The sequence below is a fragment of the Xenia sp. Carnegie-2017 genome, unplaced genomic scaffold (assembly GCF_021976095.1).
Source record: "Xenia sp. Carnegie-2017 unplaced genomic scaffold, XeniaSp_v1 HiC_scaffold_6, whole genome shotgun sequence".
Lineage (NCBI taxonomy): Eukaryota > Metazoa > Cnidaria > Anthozoa > Malacalcyonacea > Xeniidae > Xenia > Xenia sp. Carnegie-2017.
In genome coordinates, this window is record NW_025813526.1 from 21236664 (window position 1) to 21262062 (window position 25399).

General features: G+C 32.4%; 2 long non-coding RNA genes across 3 annotated transcripts; both read right to left on the reverse strand.

Moving 5' to 3' along the window:
• Window positions 1-4845: 4845 nt before the first annotated feature.
• Window positions 4846-24427, reverse strand: LOC124458069. Of its 2 annotated transcripts, XR_006952982.1 has the most exons (4): window positions 24192-24427; window positions 24049-24109; window positions 5120-5254; window positions 4846-5050 (listed from the first exon to the last, which is right to left on the reverse strand). It is a non-coding gene; the product is annotated as an uncharacterized LOC124458069 (long non-coding RNA). The 2 variants fall into 2 exon arrangements; XR_006952981.1 differs by lacking the exons at window positions 24049-24109; window positions 24192-24427 and adding an exon at window positions 5322-5379.
• LOC124458072 lies at window positions 7788-8355 on the reverse strand. Its single transcript, XR_006952985.1, has 2 exons — window positions 7926-8355; window positions 7788-7855 (listed from the first exon to the last, which is right to left on the reverse strand). It is a non-coding gene; the product is annotated as an uncharacterized LOC124458072 (long non-coding RNA).
• Window positions 24428-25399: the final 972 nt, after the last annotated feature.

Below are 25399 nucleotides of genomic sequence, written 5' to 3' on the forward strand. Positions count from 1 at the left end.
ACGAATATAATCACTTTCACGTAGTAATGCTTGATTGCGTTGAGTTATTCTTTCCGATTTTGTAACCAATGAACAATACTTCCCCTTCAACGAAAAACATCAAATAACCAGAAAGTTTTACAATCACATTTTATATTTTATATGATGAACTATGTAGAGACAATTATTATCATTTTTTGTGTAATAATTAATTCTTGATGTATTTAATAGTTTATTTCTTATCATTAATAATGAGTCCAATGTTTTTTGTACTTATAAAATCCTTTTATTCTGTGTTTTTTTTGGTAAGTTTCAAGATAACTACAGTCAACTCCTTTCTTAATCAGACTATAATTCATGCATTTTCACAAATTTTCACACAAAAAATATAATTTACACATTTTTCATCATGCAAAGACTTTCATTCACACACTTTAAGCAAGAATATAATTAACACAATTTTTCATAATTTCCCTAAAAGACTATAATTCGTGCATTTTTTACACATTTTCACGCAAAAAATATAAATTTCACATTTTTTTCATTTTATCACCAAATTTAATAAAAGTCATAAAGTCATAACTAAAATTTGATAAAATGTAAAAATTATATTTCTTGCGCGAAAATGTGATAAAACGCGTGAATTTATAGTCTTTTGGGAAAATATGTAAAGATGTGAAAATTACATTTTTGCATAAAAATGAGAAAAAACGCGTGAATTCTAATCTTTTTGTAAAAATATGAAAAATATGGGATATATATACAGTATATACTTAAATATAAATTTTTAAACTGTGTAAATTATTTAATTATTTACCACACGGCAATGCGTGAATGCTTCAAACTTTAGTCATAAAAAGGCAGACGCCGTACAAATTGCAATTTCCAGCGTTTTGGAACACCTTCAAAGCGAATTTTTACAGGTTTACAAATTAAATAAAGTCGTCATTTTGTAGTTTTTTTCCAAACACACCAAATGTCAAGGCTCTTCAGTATTCATAGTGTAAAGCAATAATGTTATTAAGGGCATGGAAAGTAACGTTGTCTGACATATTTTCAACAATAAAGCATTACAGTAGGCAGTTGCGTTGTCTGATACATTTAATGTAACGTATCAATAAAACATAGATCAAATTTTTAACAGATATTATCTTAGCAAACTTATCAATAACTCGTTCTTTGTCAGGAGTAATTTCTGAATGAATTTGAAAAAAGCTAAGCCACTTTATCCTTCTTCTACAATAGTGTTGGTCTATAGGTATGTTTTAAGATTCCTCAGCACTGAAATTGATCTCATACATTCACATAAATTGATTGGTAGTATACCTAAAATGCACAGACTAACTTGAATATTAACTTTGGTTGAAACCCCTTCAGAACTTCTAAGAGACTCAATAGACGTTGCACAAGCACATTTTAAAATGGATGCAAGAGAAACATCAGGCACACAAAAACTGTTATAATTCAAAGAGAATGTCTAAATTGAGTTTTGGTAAATGGTTTTTCCTCTTTTACAGAAAATAAGGAAATCATACAAACTCCTTCAGGTTTTGATAAAGAAAATAAACTTTGCTTTTTAAGAAACTAATGAGTGGGATGTACCTAAAGTTATTCTTTTCATTGCACCTGTCATTACACAACAAAATATGAAGATCAACTGTTGGATTATTCAAATTTGTTTATAAACGAACCAGGGAAGTTATTACACATTTCTGCACAGTCTGAGGAAATAGCAGCCATATTTCTTCCAATAACTGAAGAAACAGCTATAATACACATACACTAGTTGTTCTCAAAGCAATTTAAAATTTGTTCATTTTAACCAAATCTTTCCCAGTCAATCCTGAATCTACACTTTCATGTGATGCGAAGAGAAGTAAAAGAAAAACATAACAACTTTGGCATAAAACTCTGAGTAGCGACTTTCTAATAATTGTAATTTATTTAATCTTTATATTTCAGATTATATTTGATTAATATGAACAAATTTCTGTCACTTCAACAACCTAAAACCTTAATGCGCAGCAAAACCTATGCACGTTGGAGGCTAGAGCTATGGCACATATGAGTTCCGTAGTTTTATGAAACATTGAAAGAATGCAAACTTCTAAAAACTATCTTGTGCCCATGGAGGGAGCACTAAAAAAAATAATGATCGACATTTACGTACAAAGAACAACATAAAGTAATCACAAGAAATGTGGAAAAAGCAATGCTTCATCTGGAAATTTGTAACTAAAATAATAAAATTCGTACCTCAAAGCCGTGAATTATTATAACGATAACAGGCAAGTATATAACTTTTAGCGGTCATATCTCGGCTGACATGATCCGTTTATTATCGTTGCCATCAAAAAGCAATGATATAAACCTTGGCTTTCTGAGCAAGTATCAGAATATTGCTTGATTAGAAATGAATGAAGAATCCTCACATTCACCGTACTATTGTTTTTCATCGCATTCCGAACGTTTACATTCTTATGCGCAGTCTAAATAATTGTCCCATTTAAAATGAATTTGTCATGTTACACGTGTTTCATGAGACTTTCCACCTTTCCACCCGCTTAAAGTTAAGTAAGTCTAACCAATCACATGGAAACGAAAGTCAAAGCCTTTGTAGTAGTCCGACCACACCATTTCTTCTTTCGAAGACTTTCTTTGACCCAGAATAATTCTAGGTGGTTCCTGTTTAAAAAAAGGAAAGACGTCTAGTAATAGACGGCTTTTTCATTGTTTTACCATATGTTTATGCGTTCTTGTTAATTACATGTAATACCTTTAATCCAAAATAGTTATTGTAAAAACGTCATTGTTGTGCTTCAGTTTCCAAGTTTTTGAATGGATTGGCTATTGCGTTGTTCTCTTTAAAAATCTCTTGCATCCCAGGCACATTTTGACACGAAATATTTTCATTACCAAATCGCCTTTTTACTTTATTTTCCACCGTTTTTAATGTGTCTTGAATGAGTGATTTTGCGTTTTCTATAATAATTGTAACAGTAGTCTGCAGCACCGAGAACTCTTCTTGTATCTTGAGAATATATAATTCAGATAATCTGGTGTTTTCTATGGTATCGATATTTTCTTCCAATACTAGGCCTCCGTTTTCATCATTTTCATTATTATTTCTTACATTTGTATGCTCTTCAACATTATTTGGCTGCGACGAATGCTCTTTTTTTACATGGTTTCACCAAGTACAATAACTTTTAAATGTTCTTGTACAGCCACTTATGCCAAACAAACAATGGAAATTTGGATCATTCCTGTGACACTTTCCAATGTGGTTTATCAATTGACTGCGATGTTCAGCAGAAAAATCTTCACATATTGCACTGCCATGGCATGAAAGCGTCGATGTATATGTAGGAATGGCAAATTTTCCTTTTATTGTCTTGTTTATCTTAAAAGCTTAAAGTTTTTCAGTCCATTTTTAAGAGCCGTTATTTTACAAAGCTTCTTTTGACTTCTTTCCAAAGTACTGGAACCACTGGAACTGATTGACCTATAAGTTGCCAAACTCTTTGTTAAATTTAATCCATGCTTAATTAGAGTTACTTTAAACCATGTTAGTGTTTATCCCATAACCATCGGTATAACCATGGTTAACTTCAACCCTCAACTAGATGTGTTCAATTTCTTAAATCTAAGTTAATGGCCATTTTCGATGAAGGAAGTCGATGAAATAAAAATAACTCATTGTGCAAGCTGGCTGTTTGTCTGTGATTGGTTGTATTAAAGGTGTAATTGACAGACATTGTTTTTCACAAGAGCTTAAACAATATACACATCTAAAATTTGAAATCTGCTGACACGTGGATTTTAATAATAAGACTGAAATCTCTCACGAATCTGATTAAGTGAAACATTAATCTATTGGAATATTTAAAACACAACCTTTTTACTATTAAAATCTGTAAAAATGTGAATGCTGTATTATTCTCCACAGCATTAATAATTAAAGATTACTCTGTAATGTGCAATAATACTATACATGATAATTCAAAATGTTACGGCAAACTTCTCTACTTGCTTTACCTTACGACGCCCCCCGTATTTCTTGACGTCGTCACTAAATACGTCACCAGATTTTAATGCAGATATCAAGTCATTGAACTCCCTCCTGTTTGATTCGCCATCGTTTGTACGGTTCTAGTTTTTGCCACTCGCTACTTTCTTTGCCACCTTCTTTTGGCGATTTCGTTCCTTTTGCTGGAAAAAAGAAAATCGATATTTTTATGAAAATATTGAAACATATTGTTTAAGCTCGTGAGTACCGTTATGTATTTGTAGATATAGTTAGTGTAGTTAGTGCAGTCTTTCAGAGTCAAAATGACCAGCGGTGTTTAACACTAAGATATTGAAACGGAAGTCAATACCAACATTAACAGTCTTTTTTAGGACTGCACAAATCTGCATGTACAAACACAACGTCTACTAACATGTAATAAAGATGCGATGTTTTCAAAGTTATTCTATAACATTTGTAATTATTGAATCAAACCAACTAGTCGGTTGTAAACAACAAAATACAGTATGTCAGATCTATGGCAAGGGACAATAGCTTGAAAACACATGAAAAAATCATCCACTCTCATAGGCGTCAATTCTTTCCTTAATTGAAGGGTGGACCATATTCATCTATTCTGCTATGCTTGTCTAAGTTCTTTTCAATACAACTCAGCGTGGCATAACAGAATACATGAATATGGTTCCTCTCTTTCATCGCAGGAATGAAGCCCATGTTTATCCTGACATCGTTATGATAGCTACTTCTTCAATGTATAAAAGGACAATTACATTGATTTTAACCTGAGCTTCATCTAGTTTCTTTTTCTTCTCTAGTTTCTTCTTTTTTGTTTTTCATTCTCATTGTTCGCCTCCTGAAACGAAGTTTCAGTTCTGTCAATTTACTGTTAATTTATATCTACTGCGCATGCGTTGAAAAGAACTAAATCTACAAAAAGAGACTTACGGCAAAAGATACTAAAAATGTGTATAAAATGCCAAAGAAGTTTTCCGAGGTAATGGTCTTCGGTTGTTCATCAAACGCCGGGACAGATTTCTCTTACTAAAAGTAGAGACATATTTAATGAGTCCTTTTTCATGGCCGAAGATAAAAATGAATCAAAATTCTCACTCTTGTTTTCATGTTCTTCCAGGAATCATCAAGTTCATTGAACGACGCTCGTGCAGCTGTGAGAAAAGCCACAGTTTCTTGAAGGAAATCATCACCAGATCATTTACCCTTCTTTTTACACTGATAATCAGACTCCTGTAAGAAATAATGAAGCAGTTGAAAGTTAAAGACCTTTCCCTTTTTTTAAGGACAAATCATAAACCTTTTCAACTGTTTTGAGTTCAGTTTCGATGGAGCAAGCGATCTTTCCTATCAATGATAAAAATCCATAATTTATGATCCCATTCTATCCTTACGTGATTTTAGCAGCTGTCCTAACATCTCCCATTTCTTCCTCAAGTTGCAGTATGGCCGGAAACTGCAAGAACCCAAGGGAGACCATAAAAGTTCATTTTTAAAAGTGAATCTATAAATACTTCCACATAAACCTTTTGCTCCAAAAGCATGACCAAGTAATCTAAAGATTAATTTTGCTGTTCGAACTCGATTTTGTGAATAGGAAGTTATTGATACAGGCAATTTTAAACCCTGAAGCGTTTCCTCTTTCTGTACGATTCATATAATTTCCAAAGGCCAAGATAACTTCAAGTAAATCACTAAATTTTCTACTGTGGAACACTTGCTTATATGTTTCTACCACAGCTGTTGAAATAAAGGTATTGTAGTCACGTACAACAGACAGTTACTTCGAACAATAAAATGACATCTTTTAAAACAATGGAGTCCGAATTACTATTTAGGCACGGCTTGTTACGTTCGGATAAGATTTCAAAAAGTACTTTGAGGATGTCCGCGTGACATGTCGGATTTATTTTTTTTAATTATATTACTCTTATCTCATAATTGGAGATAATTTTTTGGAAAGTGTGCTGGGTCTAAAACAAATCCTAATTGCGTTTGCTATTATTTATGTAAGTATGGAGATTGGAATTCCTCCCAGAAAATCTATGATCTTTTACGTTTAAATTTTGCTTTTATATCGCCCATTCGTTCTGGGAAACGTTTGACGTAAAACAAAGTTGCCAATCATTTTGCGTAACGGTTGATTCTAAAAGCAAAAAAAAGATTTGTACGTTTGGTACACGAAATTAAAGCAGTCACTTCACATATACGACATACTTGGACATTTCGTATAAAAATCTGTCTGCTTTGGCAAACTGTTCTTTCTTCTAACTATGATCATCGAGCAGATTTTTTCCTTTGGTAGGGGGTACGAGCTTTAAGAGCTAAACAAAAAGGATGAAGATAGATTCGTTAGTAAAAATGTTTAATTCCCATGTAAGAATTCGAAGTGAAATTTTACCTGTGTCGAGCATTTCTACAGATAATTCGCCATCCCTATCTATGGTGAGAACAGCTCGCGCTAACTGTTCGTTAGAAGTTTTCAGTTTTGATAACAAAATTTGACAGTTCTAAACAAAAACAAGATCTCGATGCAAATTTTAATACAACAACCACTTCTCAACTCAACATATTTGATAGCATCACCGAACCTGGGCTTTCCTACTATCTATGAATGACAATTCTTTGCCTTTGTTCCGGAGCCAAACAAGCTTCTGCACCACCGTCTTTCTGAAATGAACAATCAAAATTGCTCTCAACAAAGAATATAGACCATTGAAAAAAGTGTAAAACGAACACAAAATGTACCTGGTCATTCTTAGATTTTTAATATGATGAGAACATGCGATCAAAGTCGTTAAAATCCATGATTTCATGAATCTGATCAAGCAAAAAGTAAATAAATTGAATGAAACACCTTCAAGAAAGTACTGCTTTAAAAAACATTCGAAACTAAACAAAAAATCGGTACCTTCGAGTCGTCGATTTCCGTCCAAACTGTTCCTTCTATTTTGGTCAAGAAAAGAAAATTTCTGTACATAAAGAGACATGCATGACAATATTAAATTTTAATGAATGACCTCGCTCACAATGTCAATACATAACATAACACTTCAATTACATGAGTCAGTTTCGACCAATTAAATGCTTTCAAATCTTGCGAAGGCTTTCATACATTTGCCTTTCCTTTTTTAATGCGCCTGGCATGCCAGGGGCTTATAAGGGTCCAGAGGGAAGTGATAAACCTTGAATAACAAGAGAGAGTAAATGATGGATGTTCAGTTCAGAACATCACAATAATCAAATTTATTGTACGCAAATAAAAATGTCACCTGGTATTGCATCCCCGAAAGGTGTAAGTGATGGTGACACCAGAAGTAATCCAGCTAACGGAGAAGGGGGAGGTGGATCAGCATGTTCTTCAAGATTAGGAATTTTCAGTGGGGCACCAGTACTATTCTTGACAAAATGCTCAACGTTGCAATCTTCAGGAATTTTCCCACCAGATTTTTCGACAATCTCTTTAAGTTTTTCCAAGACTTTTTTGTGAGCTTCAAGCTAGGAAATAAAAAAATCTTCACATGAAACAAAAATATGATATCATAAAACATTGATAATTGCTTTACAAGAATGGCAGCACTGTTAACTTTGCTGTCAAGCTCCTGCATTCTTTTAAATGCCTCTTCTTCTCCGCAGTCTCGCGTTCTAATTCAATATTTTTTGTTTCCATCTTTCCTTTACTCCGTCCTTTAACATAAAAAACAAGACGTTTAATGGGAATCATACCAAGATAGCGTAAAATAAAAAATTAAAAATAAAAATGAGACCTTTTCTTGTGTTGCTAGTCAATTGTTATGTAAAGCTTAGCTAGCCTCTTTCGCAATTCTTCCACATCTAAAATACATGACACATTAGCACCGAAGATTACCATTAAAATGAAAATCTTCATTTCAATTTCTCAAACCTTCGCCATCTTCGCTTTTAAATGTCATTTTTTGGATTACTCCATCCACCAGAGACCAAATTTTTCTTGCTTCCCTATTTTCGTCTAAATATATAGTTTATAGTGTTTAAGGTAAACTTTAAAATTCAAAAAGGCTCGTTTCACTTACTAAACCATCAAAGGCAGATAGATATAACAAATTATCACCTGTCTTCTTGTTAAAATATTCAACAAAAGGTCAGTGGTGTAGCGGAGAAAAAATGGGGCACTTGAAGTCAACAAAACTTAACATACGCTACACCACTACGAAAAGATCCACATGAAATAGACAACATACTTGGAAAACGAAGAAAATGTTGAAGAATAGATCGGAAATGAGGAAATGCCTCCGTATTGACGATCTTGCGTTTGATCATCTCCGTCATTTCCGAACAACTTTGCAAGTCAATCGTTTGCTAAAACAGAAACGTTCAATTATTATATCGTTAACTTGATAAAAGCAAAGGTATGTATGATAATATATGAAACCTCGCTTTCGCCCAGACAATACGCCTTAACAAAGCTTTAATTTAACTGTCGAAATATTCAACTCAAAAATGAATTACTGTTGACCGTATATTGGAAATAATATGATTACCTGTAAATAGTTACTGTAAATGTTACACGTTTAAGAAACATATTACGAGTTACCGTTAACGGAACTTGTATAGGTACGTAAAATGCTTTTGAAACTAGTTACTTTTGCAATAGTAACTTACAACATTTTACCATACAAACTCACTTAACAAGTGATGTTTATAGTAGTGGTTCATTTCGACGATAGTAAAGATACTTTAAGACAAACTTACCTCCCCCATTACATCGTCTGATATTTCTGTATTAAGGAAAGAAAACTGCTTTGATAAATCATAATTAAAATAACTACCTCCTCCTCTCTATCTTGTTTATTGACATTACTGCTTTCTCCTGAATTAAAAATGAAAGTAATAAGTTATACGCATTGAACAAAATCGTCAGTGATTATGTTTTAAGATTAGGCAGCAAACAGTAACTTGTTAAATCAGAACATCAGCTGGAAATGTTTTATCTCTACATCATACGAAATGTTATATTTTACTATACAAAACATGGTTTCTCTACATCATACGCTCGTGTGACATATTCCATTCCGTCGCTGTATGAATTAATACCCTTTAATTTGAATAACATTTAACAAGGACAATACACTAATTCTTAGTCAAACTATTATTTTTTAAAGAAAGATCTTTGGTAATTTGCTACAATAAACAAAAAACATGCACATTTCTATTTTTAAATTGCTTGTATATCAACAAATATTTTTTGCGCTTTCACCGCAAGCAACAAGCAAACACATCCATAAAACACAGAATGTTTAAGTGCTTTAAGAACACTATAGTTTTTCATATTTGAAAAAATTTGATTAGTTTCTGTGGCTTAGTCAGAGTGCAAGTTTTAGTACTGTCGTTCTGATATGTAAATTTTATGTTTTCATTGTTTGTTAGTATATGGTAAATTGTTCTTTTTTACTAGTGAATACAAAACAATTTATGTTGCAGGATAAAACTGATTAAATAGCTAAAACACTGAAAATATACACAAATAGCAGAGGCAGAGCTTGCGCGGCCTCTGAATAACTCAGAAACATTGACGTGAGTGTAAAGATAAATGTATATTCAAATCGCACTTCATATGAACAGTTAAAGAGGGAATATGTTAATATAATTTTAATTCATTACAACAGCTTTTCAAATGGGCTGCCCTAGCTACAACTACGAATCTGAAAAGAGACTTGATATAGTTTATTATATATGCAAAATTCCTTAATGGTTACCCACGAGATATAAAAATTACTTCAGAAATATAAACGTATTAAACATACGTATATACATCTATGAGTAGCGAAATAAGAGGGTAAAAGATATATATATTAAATTATGTTATGAAAATGAATTTTTTGTAGTGTTTGCAAACTGACTGTTTCAAAATCTATCCAATCATTTTTTTGTTAGAAAAAGAAACATACAGCAATAATTTTTAGCATAAATTTGTGTGAATTCGTTGACATGACGGGAATTTGTGTGAAATAGTCACTTGTTCAAATTCATCATCTCATTGCTAAAAATTATCTGTTATGTTAACATCTAGCTGGATCAACTTCATTTTGTGTATCATATTATGATAATGCATGAACTATTTAATAGGCAGTAAAGTGGTTTTTTAAGTAGTATAATGTGCATGAATATGAGATTTTTTTACTTTTACTTCCATTATGTTCCAAAATGCAGTCATCATATAAAATGTCAAATATATATTCATCAAATTTCTATTGAATTAATGATTATTAAAAACATCCGCATTGAGCCCTCATACACAGACAATACCCATCACATGACATAACACTTTAACTATCAATTTAAACCCTAAATTTTATTATCCATTACCAACAAATTCAAAAAAATAGTTATGCAATGGACACTAAAAAACACACAGTTTATTACTAATATTGTTTACTGCATGATATAGATGAATCAACAATGGAAATGTAATTACTTCAATTTTTTCTTAACGCTACATTTCAGCAGCCCGTAGGATGCTTTGTTCAGATATAGTAAACCATTCGAGAAGCAAATATGAAAATAGCACAATATCTCTAGCAATAAAACGTATGAATAAACGAAGTGAACATTTTGCGAAAACAATTATCGGTGAATAAATTCGTGATTCCTCATCTATATCACTCAAATATATGCTCAATTTGATTGCTGTTTGTTTCTCTTTTTTATAAAACTTGATCGGATAAATTCAAACCGTTAAACTAAATAGATGGAAGGCTACGCCAGCAGATATTTTGATGCCATTAGAGCTCAGTCTTTCCACGCAATGTTAACATACGTCCAATAGAAATGTACAAAAAAATAGCTTGTAGCTATAAACTGCAAAGCTTCGAAACCAAAACACAAATACTTTTTTGTTTCTATTTGGCATAAACAAATTTTAAAAATGATTTACTATTAAATTATTATTAGTTGTTTCCGTGAACGTACAAATTTACTTTCAGAAAAACACAATTTTCAGTGGCTACAAACTTACACAAAACTTTGTTTTACATGATAAATAAAATAATACCCTTCACATGTTATATAAATTGATGAAGCAGCAAAGGACATTCTTTCAAAGCGTTTAATTTTTTAAGTTTTCATCTAAATTTTTTTTAACCTTTCATGATTTCCAGATAAATTACCGTTGTTGAAATTACACATACCTTCAACCCTATTTCGAATATCAATTTTGTGCAAAATCTAATAGATTCTGTTAAAAGGTTTACGTACAAAGCCTAAAATGTTCCAAGGAGAAACTCATGTAAATTATTGAATACATCTAACTGAATTTTTTTGAGCAACAAATAAACTGGTACTTGCTGCAATGTTTCAGATACAAACAAATGAATGATGTTGCTCTTTTTTACCGTATTCATGGTTAATATTTTCCATTTCAAAAAACGTATTCAATAGTAAGCTTCATATAGACTGAATAAAGATCAAGCCCCGTTACGTTTAATGCCAAAATACTTTTCTACTATAATTCTTTCTCTAAACAAAATCAATTTAATCATAGAAATAATTCGGCATAAACTTAATTACTAGTAAGTCTCTTCTACGGTCTATTTTTGCGCGAGTGATATACGTTCTTTGACCTCCAGATACGCTTTTCTGTTGGTCATATTTGGCTTCAAGTCAATAAATTATTAGGCTTTCATATTACAGGCTGCCTTTCATGTATTATATAGTTCAATAGAAAATAATCTCATTTTTGTAATATAATCTCTGTATCTGTATCATCTTGGATAATTCACAGTACCAACAGCGCATTCCATACGTCACAATTCTGTGCTTAAAATATATATGTATACAAATGCATGGCGGATAACGTTTATAAACAAGGATTTTCAAATATTTAAGGCATTTGGCGACCTTTTCTGTCATCTTAAACATACGTCATTGGTGAAAAAAGTTATGTAAATCAATTTGACAACAAATTTATCTGAATATCTGTAAAATACCGCATTTATGTTCAAAGGTAAATTGCTTGTACAAGAATAGAATTTGCCCCACCGTTGCCAAGGCAAGATACTTCACAGCTAGGTAACCAATTTCAAAGGCAGTTATGATCTGGGATAAGTTTCAATGCTCAATAATTGCGGTAAGTTCATTTTTTTAACATTCTTTATAATCTAGAGATTGTGTTATGTTACTTTTGCCGTGATTTTATGAGCAGCATAGTATTTAGATAAGGTATTAATCAACGAATATATATGGTTGTTAATGACGAAATATCTAACATGTATCAGTTGCAATCTATTCAAAGCTGTAGCGTCAGGAATAGTATTTCCATGTGGTGAACTGCAATCAGAATTCAAAAAAACCTTTCTGTTCTATTGCATACATTTATATGAATAGCCGTTTGTTTAAACCAAAGTAATCTGTCTTTTAATTAAAGACACAAAAGTAGTTTCACTTTCGTAATTTTTTGAACCAAAACCTTATCAACAAGAATGACAGGTTGTTTTCTTTTGCAGCTTCTGGCAACGTAGTTAGGCTTGCATGTATGGTATTGCTATCGCATTAAAATTTAGAAACTGTGTAAAGGCTGTGTGCATTTACAATTTCATCTTGCTTCATATTTGTAATATATCTTTCAACCGAATTATTTTTTTCATACAAACAGTTTTGTTGTGTATATATGAAATGAAATAGAAAAGTGTTTTCAACTTCAGATAGCAGTTTATTACGACCGAATGCAATTTCTGTTGCGAAAATCTTTTAAAAAAAGGCGATTTATGCACATGTTATTACAATAACTATCATATTTACACATTGATAAATGCCATACCCAAATTTTAAAGCAAGGTGTGGTGATAAAATTATCTTTATAATATAAAAACAGAATTGAAAACTAAACAAGATAAGGAAAAAAGCTTGGTAAACATGTTTCTTACAGCACAATAGATGTTCTTACTGCAATTTTTAAGCATTGAATATTATTCTAGATCATAACTGCCTCTGAATTTAGCAACCAAGCTGTGAATTGTCATACCTTGGCAACGATGGGTCAAATTCATGTCTTCCTGGACGAGCAATTTTCAAATGAATACGAACGCAAGTATTTCTCACATATCGGGAATATTTTGATGTCAAATTGATATAAATGACTTGTCTCATCTGTGACGTATATTTGACATAAGAACAAGGTCGCGAAATGTCTTGAATATTTTAAAATAATTGTTTGTAAACGTTATCAGCCATATATTTCTATAGTAATTGTATCTCAAGTGGGTAAACTGAAACGAACGCCGCATACATAATTAGGCTTTACTTTTGGTACATATGGAAGCTATATAAAATCTATTATCAGATCAGTGGCTACAACACTAAAAGGAGTACAAATAACTCAGAGACGTAGTCATGAGAGTTAACATAAATGTATATTCCAAAAATTACAATTGATAAAACATTTTAATACTGAATATATCAATATATTCGAATTCACTACAATGAGTGATTAACTTATATGGAGAAAAAAAGGTAAAACTATAACATATTACTAGAAACGATATATACGTTGAAAACATGACATTACTATAACGTTGAATATAAATAAAATACTCTACAATACAACTCTGCTTATTACAACTATAAAGTGAACATATTTACAATACTTACCGCAATCCCATTTTGTAATGTCCATGTCATCGTCCATGTCAAGGTCCATGTCCTGTAGCGTAAAGAAGGAATTTAATTAATGCAACAACATGTGCAAATCTACATAAAACTATTCACGTTTCACTTCAATATTAAAAAAATAGGTAGACACGATTATGAGCAAACAAAAAATTAAAACATTATCTATTGCAAGAACGATTTTTTGTTGATACTGTAAGGATATAGTAAACTACGCGCACAATAATAATTTCATGACACTTTTTGCAAATATTTTCCACTTATTATTTTATAAACAGATTTGTTTGTAAAAGTTCTACCTTTTTTGCTTTTATCGTATAGTGGAATGTTTTCTCTTTGCAACCACATACAAAGTTTATGACGATATTATACAGGAAACTTTTATATCAGTTTATGGAAGAAAATGACTGATTCGTATACCAACATAGAAAAGACTTGTGATATATATACGTATATAAATTAAATCATAACAAGAACTACATCATCGCAAAAGTTAAATCAAGCGATTGAAAAATTTAAATCGTCTTATATTTCTCTACTATAGAAAGCAGGCTGCCTTGGTAAATCAGTAGTAGAAAAATTACCTCCTCTTCATCTCCTCCCATTTGAATGCTTCCTCCTGAATTATGATAGAAAGTAATGAGTTATACGCATTAAACAAAATAGTCACTAATTTTTTTTTAAGATTAGGTAACAAAGAGTAACATGTTAAATCAGAACATCACACGACATTTTTTATATTACTATACATAACAATGTCTCTTTACATCATACGTTCGTGTGACACATTCCATGTTTTTGCTGTATGAAGTCCTTTTATTTGACTAGCATTTATCTAGGACATTACACTAATTCTTAGTTAAACTGTTACTGTTATTGACTGATCTTTGGTAATTTTTCACATTAATCAAAATTGTTGTGAACTACGTATGATTACCGTAATTTACCTTATTCAAATATTTGTCGCAAAAATTTATATGTTGGTTACACAATAAAAAGATTAAACATGTAAAAAATATCACAAAAACCTGGTAACAACATTAATATATCCCATTGAACTAAAATACAGGGAGCACTACCTGTAATGCAAAACCATTATAATTTTTTCATGCCGTGGATTTTACTCCAAACACGTGTGTAGTCAATCATGTAATACTCCGCGAGAGAATCTCGAAACACAAAACACGCGTGTCTGGGGTAAAATCTCGCGTGTCTGGCGTAAGATTTGTCTTTAATTATTTGCTTGAGGTTGCGTTCCATGTACTTTAGTTCAATGATATATACAAAAAACATATTTTTAGTAACCCACATCCTAGGACTAATGGCAATTCGCACTTAATTAGTTTGCTAATCGAATTAGTTGATTCGAATTCGATTCTTTTTAAAATGAAAAAACACGAGTGTTCACAGTTAAAGTTTTATCCGCATTATTTTTTGCTTGATCACATAGTATCATAAGAAACTTAAAAGGACAGATATGGATTAGTAGGTATTTTAGTGAAATTATAGGGTATTGTTGGTACATACTTTAGCAACTATATTTCTTGTAAAATTACTATTTGCATTTGCTTCACATGATCGACATTAAATTTTGGCGCCTTTCCAAAACCATCTTTGAATCTTTGATAATAACAATATTTAACACGAATACAAAAGGCGGAGATTACTGCAATGGGCATACTTTTACGGGAATGCCAAAAGAACGTAAAAAATCAGCGAAAAGATCTAGTATAATACAAAAAATGCTGCAATACTTACAAAAGAATGCAAAGCGTCGCATCGTGTTACTTCTTGAATTGTAAAATATTGCTGCAAGCAAACACAGCAGAAAGAAAAGCATGAGATCGCATGAAAAGTCTGGTCACAAAGCTAAAAACACGTAAATGATCAAGATTGATCCGATTCTTTTCGTGTTGCATGTTCACATTATCATGCAGACTAAACTAATCCGATTGGAGACCACCTTCTCAAGTGGCCCAAAATAGTTCGGATCGAATTTGTTTCCGCATCACTTACAAGTGTTCACTTTAGCCCTCATACGGACTCGAATTGATTTCGAATCGATTTAAAGTGTTAGTGTGAATGGGCCCTAAATAAAATATTTTAGTCACATAATGCATAAAACAATGAATCCTGATGGATTAAAAGTCAGCATTAACATAGAATGATTAGATGCTTTTAGAGCACTCTAGATTTTTATTTTTCACAAAACTTGATTACTTTCAATCCTTAAAGTCGCTAAGCGTGAGCACGAAAAAGCTGTGGCCTGCTCAGTCTGGCAAATTTTAGAACTGCCGTACTGGTATGTAAATTTTAGAACATTTTTATTTCTTTGTTTGTTTAGTAGATTTTTCTTACTGCACTGAGTGAACACAAAACAATTTATATTGCAGGATAAAATTTCTTGGTTAGCTAAAACACTGAAAAAATATACAAATAACTCATACACGTTGACTTGAGAATAAAGATAAACGAATATTTAAAGCACACTTGATTTGGACAGTTTATGAGGGAATATGTTATCATATTTTAATTTATTACAACAGATGTTCAAATGAAACAGAAAAAAGCAGTAAGACTTTAATTAGCACATACTAGAAATGCCCTAGTCTTACTCTCTAACAACACTTCCTTATATAAAACTATAAAGTAAACATTTCTGCTATACTTACCGTATTCACAATATGTTTCGGTCATATCAACTACTTCCATTTTTGTTTCCTGTTACGTAAAAATGAAGAAAATTATTAAAATATAATTTTTACCATACTACCAGTCTGGCGACAAGAATTCCCCGACGGAAGGGATAAGGTCTATGACGGGAGGCAGACTTACTTAACTTATGTGACTATGCACTGTATATGCAAATCTTTTTTTCAGAAATGATTTTAAAAAATTGATATCTACCCTCGCTTTAACAAAATCATTGAAACATAGTTTGCTTTTTAAATAAAAATTTACATCCAAATGAAAAATTAGCATGACATCATGGACTAGTTGTTTATAGACGCATTATTTAACGCTAATTTGGGTATTGGGTGTTTACCCATATATTCTGTTGCATGCAACCGATTGTTTTAAAGAAATTTAGTTTTAAAAGAAATCAATCAAACACATCTGAATACATGAGTCCCCCATTAAATTAATGCTCCACTAACAGTCATGCCGTCTAACAGGCAATCCTTGGATATTTATACATATATATACTCAACAAACGTAACAAACTTGTCTCCTCTTGTTGCCATGGACACAAGGCACTTTTATCTAATTTGTAATCGTACACCTGGCTTTTTATGTAATTCTACCTTAATTTTAATCCTAACTTCCTCTTGTACATATAGTTGGCACGTGCTTTTGTATTTATTTAATATTATCATCTGAAGAGTGAGAAATCACGAAACAGGCTTGTTGGGATGAAATTGTAGTTTTTGTGTTTTTTCTTCTTCTATCAATATTTATGTTCTGCTCTAAGCATCGAGCACTGTAATAACGGAGATTCAAATAAACAAAACTTCCTATATAGATATATATATATATATAAGTTTTAAAATTAATCCATTCTTTAGTTGTGAGTATACGATGTGTTTGTCGATATGTCTGTTTATTGTGTCGTTGTCTTTAGTGTACCAAGCTTCTTTAAATTCGCGTGCATGTTTAGTTCGTGCGCGTCCGAGTACTTCAGTTACTGTCCAGTGAAATGTGTGGTTGTTTAAATAGGTATGTTCTGCCGGTAGTTAGTTTGGATCTCGTCGTTTTATGACGTTATTCTGTTCTGTGAGTCTTGTTTCAATTTTCTTAGAGGTTTGTCCTATGTATTGCTTTGAACCGTCTTACATGGTATCATGTAGATCGCGTCAGTTGTATAACGAATTGTTGTTTTGTCTTTATGTTTGGTAAAACATGATTTAAGTTTTTGTGTAGGTTTGAGGGCATATTTAATAATAATTGGTCGAAGAAGTCTGGCAGTCATTTTGATGTTCTGTTTATGTATGGTAATGTGACGATTTTTACTGTTTCGTCCGTGTTCTTGTTGCTTTTGTCGGTTTGTGTTTTGTCTTGTAGTTTGCTTATAGTTTTGTTTATAAAGTTTCTAGCGTAAATATTTTTAATAAATGTGGAGTGTAAGTGGGTGCGTTCGGATTTCTTGGCTTCTTCGGTGTTACAATGACTGTTTATCGTGTTAAAAATTGTTCGAACGCAGCTTATTTTGTGTTGTGTTGGATGATTGCTGTTGAAATTTAATACTTGTAACAATCCATAATACAATCGACGTGATCTACATGACACCATGTAAAGACAGCTCAAAACAATACATAGGACAAACATTAAAGAAAATCAAAAAAAGACTCACAGCACACAAAAACGCCATAAAACGACGAGGTCCGAACTCACTACCGGCAGAACATACCCACGGAAACAACCGCACATTTCACTGGACAGAAACTGAAGTAATCGGACGTGCACAGACTAAACATACACGCGAATTTAAGCAAGCTTGGCACAGCAAAGACAAAATTTTTTATACACTTCTCTATATATATATACAAAGTGTATATACAATGTGCCCTCCCGGCTATCACCACAGTGCAATGGTGACTCCTGCACTTGGGAAACAAGACGTACGGTTATATATAACGAATATAGCGCGGTACTTATAACGAATCAGTGCTGTACTGGGAAATAATTTATACAAACATAACAGGCAATATTGAACATGCACAAGTAAAAAATAACTCCAGTCATTGAGTCAATTCATTTGATTTTTTTGTGTTTAGAGAACAATTCTACAATTGGGAAACCAAAACCACAGAACTTGTTTAGAAACAAAACCAAATCGACTTTGCTCCCTCGATTACAATGAATTCCTAACATCATTCGCTGTGTCCAGACGCTCAATGGTGATTTATCACAGGCAATAGCCGCAATACATGTAAAACTGTTAAATTCCCAGTCTCGTAGCTAATTTGAAACTCAAGCAGAAGATCTTTTTAGTTATTTTACGAAAATTTTATGACAAAATGCGAAAGTCAAGTTGCAAAAAGCAGCAGACAAAAAACACTAATAATGTGTGTGATGTCGTAAAGTTTGCATATACAAATTTATCAAGACGTACAACATTGCAGAAATCATTCTATATTGATAAATCATATAATAAATAATTACCTCTTCCAATACATCATTTCTTGTACTGCTGAATGCAGTTGAAACTGAAAGTAATACAATGTAAGCATTAGATATAATGGTCAGTGATGAAAGTTAATTACGTTTTAAGATTGGGTAATATAATATGAGCCATACTCGGAATAAAAGACTCATGCTTAACTTAATATTTGAGAAAGAAAAAAGGGATTTTATGTGAAAAGTAATATTTCGATATTGTTACAAATTCAGACTATATTTACAAGCCAACAGAAGCTCTACTTATATGTTGGTTAAGTCATTTTAGCGAAAGTGCAGGATGTGTGTTGGATGGGAATGATTAGTTGATTGAGGCAGTGAAAGCAAATAGCGACAGTTCCTTGCTGGCTTTAATTCCATTATTAAGTTTTGCTTTGTGTGATTTAATAGAGTGCTTCCGTTAGTAAGAGTTGGTTTCTGTTTAAGAAAGTAACGAAGAAAATATTTTATAGTTGTTAAGTACGAGTTAGGTAATGTTTGAATTAGGTTTTTCAAAAAGTGTTTTATGATCAAGTGTGCTGTTGTTGTGATATGTAATGTTCTGTGCTTTTTGGTTTTCTAAGAACTTTTGTACAATAGCGTTTGTTTCATGTTGTGTGGTATGCTCATAAAGTCGGGTTTTATGTCATCTCTTAGTTTTAGCAATGTAAGATTTGTTACAACCTGGGAAGTAATTTGTCATACGACATTGAAACGTGACAAGGGTGAGATTTTGTCTTCGTTGGAAGTAAAAAAAGCGACTTTTTTGTTTCAAAAATAATAATAAATTAAACTGGTTTGATGAGATATTTACAAAGTTTTTTTAAGAAATTTATAAATAATTTTTGTTCCTTGTAAGCCTTTATAAGGTATCCAAAATTTGGATACGTTTTGGTTGATGGTTGGAGATTGAGAGAAATCATTGGATGAACTAGTTCGATTGTATTTGTGTTAAAGTTTGTTAATAATTGACTTGAACAGTTGTCGTTAATTTGTTGTCGTCATCATAAACAATAGGTAGGAAATTACGCATATGTGAATATTTTAAGCTGAGTTCTCCTTTCAAGATTTTTTGTAAGTTATTTGTACTTTTTGAAAGGTTTGCAAATGTTTCAAGAATTATAAATGTTTTAATTTTAAATTACATCAAGGATGGGATGATGAAATATTGCTACTCTTCAAAAATTGAATTCTCTTTTAATCTTTACCAGTACATGCATGTCTGAATATTTGTTGTTGTATTACTAAGTTACGGTTTTATTATAAAGTTGATATCTAAAACTAAGACAGTAATTCTTATTTTGACTTCTTAGAAACCTTTATAATTTTTGTTTCTAATTTAAAATTTGTAAATTAAACTTCAATAAAGTACTTATGTCTTACTTTACGTATGATTGAAAATCATGATTTTGTATGGCATGGGGCTTTGTATGCAATACCTGACCAAAAAATATTTGCTAGATAAGCCACTGATAGTGGTATCAGTAAAAAATAAAGAAATATCATTAGCCAAACCTGCAGCATTGTCTCTTCCTTGATTAGTTGTTAGTAAACCATGAAGAATTAACTACCCTTTTCTACATCAATGCATGTATCAATGTCAACTTTTACTTATAATGTACTTAAGCTTCACAATTAAACTCAACATTATAATTACATGCCATATATTGAAAAGTATATTATATCTTTTACCAGAAATTAGTGATTGCATTCTTAACTACAATGTCAATTTGACATTTTAGGTTTTATAAAAAGTATGGGCATTGTAGGAAGTACTAAGTTTTTATGTAATATATCTCCATCTTTTTGTAAATGCTTTATCCATTACAGTAATATGCTTCATGATTGATAAATGCCAATAAAATCATCAATTTGGGGGGCATACGCACCAAAATTACCAAGTTTTCACTTAACATAAAATTTAGCAAATGATATTTTCATCAGAATTATATAAAATGTAGCATTAAGATTAATTTAATTACTTTAGATACTTGTAATGACGATTCGATTACAAATGTTGTCGGCCTGAAGAGTTATAAGGCAATGAAACGAAGCAAAAGACGGAAAACCTATTGTCTGTATTTTATCACTAACAGTAAATGAGTAACAATAATTTTGCGAGTTCCGAAATGGCACTTGCTACGCAATATGACGGCTTATCAGCAATCGCACAGTTAGTCTTTCTATATCTATGGACGTGGTTTCAATAATAACTGAATGCTTACCGTCTCTTTTTAATTGTTTATCCATTGTACTATAAAAGATTTAAGTTTTGTGTCAGATTTTTACATTGATTGGAACAACAAATGTGCTACGCATGTATGCCATTAATCTACAAACTTACCGTCAAAATTTGTAGTTAATTGTAGATAGTTTGGAACTAAAGTACTCAAGGAGAATCATCGAGAAATTAAACGAATATTGATTAATAGATGCATTATATACAATAATGATTTTAATTATTCAAGATAAGTCAAAGTAAATAATCACATAGAGCATAACGAAAGATCAAAGTACAATTGAACAAGAACAATTGCTTTTGTATTTTGGAGCTTTATTTAAAACTTGAAGCCAGAAAAGAATCGTCGACTACCTTTATGCATAAAATCTCAATCTAGGCTTAACTGGTAAAGGATAACATGCTCGCCTTAATTATCAGGTGCCTGTTGTATAAAGCTCTTAACTATTTGTTGACTACACTATTTGCAGTTAAAAGGTAGTTAAATTTAACCACGCGGTTAAGTCCGTTGTATAAAAAACTAATTGGCGCGAACTGTTTTTAAAAGTTAAGTAAAGTTAAAAATGTTCGTTAACATTCCTAATTGTTAAATCAAACTAACTCGTCAATGTAAGCCACAAAATACAGTATGTCAGACCTAAGCGATTATAGCTTGAAAACACATGACGAAATCATCAAACATACTCACGGGCGTCAATCCTGTCTTAATCAGGGGGACCATATTCATATATGCTGCTATGCCTGGCTAATTTCTTTTCAAAACAATATCACTTTCATAAGAAATCAGCCTGGCGTTACAGAATATATGAATATGGTCCCCCCCCCCAATTATCGCAGGATTGACGCCCATGCCTACACTGACATCGTTGTGATAGCTCGCTCTACAAGGTATAAAAGGACACTTTCATTGTTTCTAACCTCAGCTTGATCTTTCGCTCTTTTTTCTTCCTCTAGTTTTTTTTTCTTACGTTTTTCATTCTCATTCTTCACCTCCTGAAACAAAGACTCAGTTCACTCAATTTATTGTTATTTTATATATACTGCGCATGCGTTAAACAGAACTAAAACAACAAAAAGAGACTTACGGCAAAAAATACTAAAAATGTGTTAAAAATGCCAAAGAACAATTCCGAGGTAATGGTCTTTAATGAACTTTAATGAACTTTAATGACTAACAATAGGTACTCCCTATAGGGCTTTTCAGTAGCTATTTACAAAATTGAATACATATACATATTTGTCTTATAAATGTATGTAAAAAAGATTATTATTAAAAGGATTTTAAAGATAAAAGTAACATTACAAGATGGAACTACAAAAGATCTTTTAAAGCTTTCTTACTGTTCCACAATTTGACTGCCCAATATGAAAATGTGCGTTGGCCCGATGATGTTTTGAACATCGGAATTTGAAATAGGTCTCTATTACGGGTGGCCCGATCGTGAGGACTCTTATGGAACTTTTTGCAGAGATATTCGGGGGCAAGGTTATTTACACATTTGTACGTCAAGACTAAGTCCCGATAGTCTAGACACTGTTGAACAGGCTTCCAGTTTAATTGGGGCAAGAGTGGCAAAACATGGTCATATTTCCTGGTGCCCGTAACGATTTTACAGGCAAAGTTCTGCAGCAGTTGAAGTTTTGTTATATTTTTGTTGGTGGTATTCGACCACACGGATGAGCAATAAAACATTTTGCTGAAAACTAAGGCAGACATGATTTTCAGAAGTGTGGTTTGGTCAAAACTTTGTCTTACACGGTTTATTTGCATTAACTTGGACAGACATGAAGACGCTACCTTAGAGATGTCACCATCATACAATAGATGAGAATCCAACGTCAAACCTAAGTCTTTGGCTGAGCTCACAGGAGTCAGGATTCTACCTAGGAAGGACAGGGATGGCTGCGCCGGCAGTCTATTTATAAGTTGTCGCGTGCCAAGCAAAAGAAATTTTGTTTTTTCTGGATTGATAAGGAGGTGGTTTTCACAGCACCAAATTGCGACTCTGTGGAGATCTTCCTCTATTTCCAGCATTGCTGTTTTCGGACACTGGAATGTGGAAAGATCTGATAATTTTCGAGTCGTCTACGTAGGATTCGATTTCGCAAGTTAAAGATGTGTTTGGAAGGTTGTTAGTATAGATGCAAAACAGTAATGGTGAAAGGATGGCTCCTTGGGGGACTCCGTGACTAATGGTTAGCGGGTCAGACAAGGTAGAACCAATGCGAAGCTGTATTCTCCTTTTAAATGCTTGATTGCTGTCTTGAATGTCGCAGCATAAATTTGTGTAAAATATCTCCTTTGGCGGCGTGTTTGTTGAGGAAGACCAGTTTTGTTGTACCAAAAGAAGTCTTGATAGTAGTTAAACATCATTATAAATCCACATTAAGTTTATAAAATAGCATACGAATAAAATTTTGTAGAGCCACTTTGTGTGATAAGCTGCCATCATGGCGCATACATCTCATATATCTCGTAACTTCTCTCTGCTTCAGTAAGAACCCGTTTGACGGTGTTTCGTGAGGCTTTATATTTTTTCCAATCCAGCGCGTCACGCGTCTGGAGAAATCGACGATGGAGGCTGTTTCTGTTATCTATGAGTTGTTTAATATCTCTGGTAACGAAAGGACAAGGGCGATTGCGTACCTTAATTGTTCTTACGGGTGCATGGGAGTCTGGTTTTTAATTGTTCACCAAACGCCGAAACAGATTTCTCGTACTAAAAGTAGAAACATATTTAATGTGTCCTTTTTCATGGCTGAAGATAAAAATAAAAAAATTCTCACTCTTGTTTTCATCTCCTTCCAGGAATCATCAAGCTCATTGAACGACACTTCTGCAGCTGCGAGAAAAGCTCCAGTGTCTTGAACGAAAATATCACCAGATAATTTATCCTTCTTTTTACACTGATACTCATACTCCTGTAAGAAAAGTTGAAGCAGTTGTAAGTTAAAGACCTATCTCTTTTTCTAAGGACGAATCACAAACCTTTTCAACTGTTTTGTGTTCGGTTTTTAAATTCTTTACGTCTTTTTCAAACTCTACAAGACTGGAAAAAAATTTCGTTAGAGCAATCAATCTTTCCTATCAATGATAAAAATCCATAATTTATGATCCCATTCTATCCTCACCTGACTTTAGCAGCTGTCCTAACATCATCTATTTCCTCCTCAAGCTGCAGTATGGCCGGAAACTGCAAGAACCCAAGACGAGACCATCAAATTTAATTTTAAAAAATGAATCTATAAATACTTCCACACAAATCTTTTGCTCCAAAAGAATGACAATGTAGTTTATAATCGCCATTATCAATAACATGCTATACACTGGATTTTTGAATATGGTGTTATTGATACTGGCAACTTTAAACACTGAAGCGTTTTTTCTTGCTCCACGACTCATATAATTTCCAAAAGGCCAAGATAACTTCAAGTAAATCACGGAATTTTCTGCTGCGAAACTTTTGCTTAGATGCTTCTATCAAAGCTGTTGAAATAAAAATGTATTGTAGTCATGTACAACAGACATTTACTTCAAGCAATAAAATGACATCTTTTAAAAAAATGGATTCAGAATTACTTTTTAGGGTGTGAGTGCACGGGCTTGCTATCGTTCGGATAAGATTTCAAAAAGTACTTTGAGGATATCAGCGTGACATGTCGGATTTAAATTGTTTAATTATAGTACTCTTATCTCATAATTGGCGATAATTTTTTTGAAAGTGTGCTGCATCTAAAACAAATCCTAATTGCGTTTGCTATTATTTATGTAAGTATAGAGATTGGAATTCCTCCCAGAAATTCTATGATCTTTTACCTTTAACATTTGCTTTTATATCGCCCATTCGCCCTGGGAAACGCTTGACGTAAAACAAAGTTGCCAATCGTTGTTCGTAACGGTTGATTCTAAAAGCAAAAAAAGAGATTTGTACGTTTGGTACACGAAATTAAAGCAGTTATTTCACATATACGACTTGAACATTTCGTATAAAAATCTGTCTGCTTTGGCAAAATTATCTTTCTCCTTACTATGATCATTGAGCAGATTTTTTTCTTGGGGAGTTGGTACGAGCTTTAAGAGCTAAACAAAAAAGATGAAGATAGATTCTTTAGTAAAATTGTTTAATTCCTGTGTAAGAAGTCGAAGTGAAAATGCATTACGTTTTCTTTTTCAATATTTTCCTAAAACTCGTTGGAATAAACTTTTCTTTTATTTTCTTCTGTGAACCTGAGAACCTTTTCATCCTCCTCAGCTGTGTATAATCTTAAAAAAATAAATTAATTTTTGACGCAGTTTATGATCGTAATAATTTCCTTAATAATTGAATGTTTAAATGGTT